A 261-nucleotide genomic window follows, 5' to 3' on the forward strand; every position below is an offset into this window, starting at 1 on the left:
CTATCGCGGCCGCCACGGCAAAAAACACAGAAGAAGTTACTGAATGCAACAAACTTCAGTTCGTAGAGTAATAAGTGTGTGAGACGGAGCCTGCTGGACCTGGGCCAGAGTTGTGACCCATGGCCAGAGAATCATAGTTCATAAAAATGCAGTGCAGTGACAATACAGATATTTTATACACAAGACGTGTGTAACTCCGCTGACCCGCCATTCGAACCGTGCTGGACCCACTCATAATGAGTCAGCCGTCACTCTGTGAGT

General features: G+C 48.3%; 1 protein-coding gene and 1 long non-coding RNA gene across 14 annotated transcripts in view; one reads left to right on the forward strand and one right to left on the reverse strand.

Moving 5' to 3' along the window:
• LOC116686958 (uncharacterized) overlaps positions 1-195 on the forward strand; it is an 8,876-nt gene extending 8,681 nt beyond the window's left edge. The window contains exons 2-3 of the long non-coding RNA XR_004331436.1: positions 60-62; positions 185-195. This is a non-coding gene — a long non-coding RNA (uncharacterized LOC116686958). The remainder of the gene's footprint in view (positions 1-59; positions 63-184) is intronic.
• The window catches only part of trip12 (thyroid hormone receptor interactor 12), a 45,554-nt gene that overhangs the window by 24,029 nt on the left and 21,264 nt on the right, over positions 1-261 (reverse strand). The gene's annotated exons all lie outside the window — the stretch shown is intronic.

The sequence above is a fragment of the Etheostoma spectabile genome, chromosome 3 (genome assembly GCF_008692095.1).
Source record: "Etheostoma spectabile isolate EspeVRDwgs_2016 chromosome 3, UIUC_Espe_1.0, whole genome shotgun sequence".
NCBI lineage: Eukaryota > Metazoa > Chordata > Actinopteri > Perciformes > Percidae > Etheostoma > Etheostoma spectabile.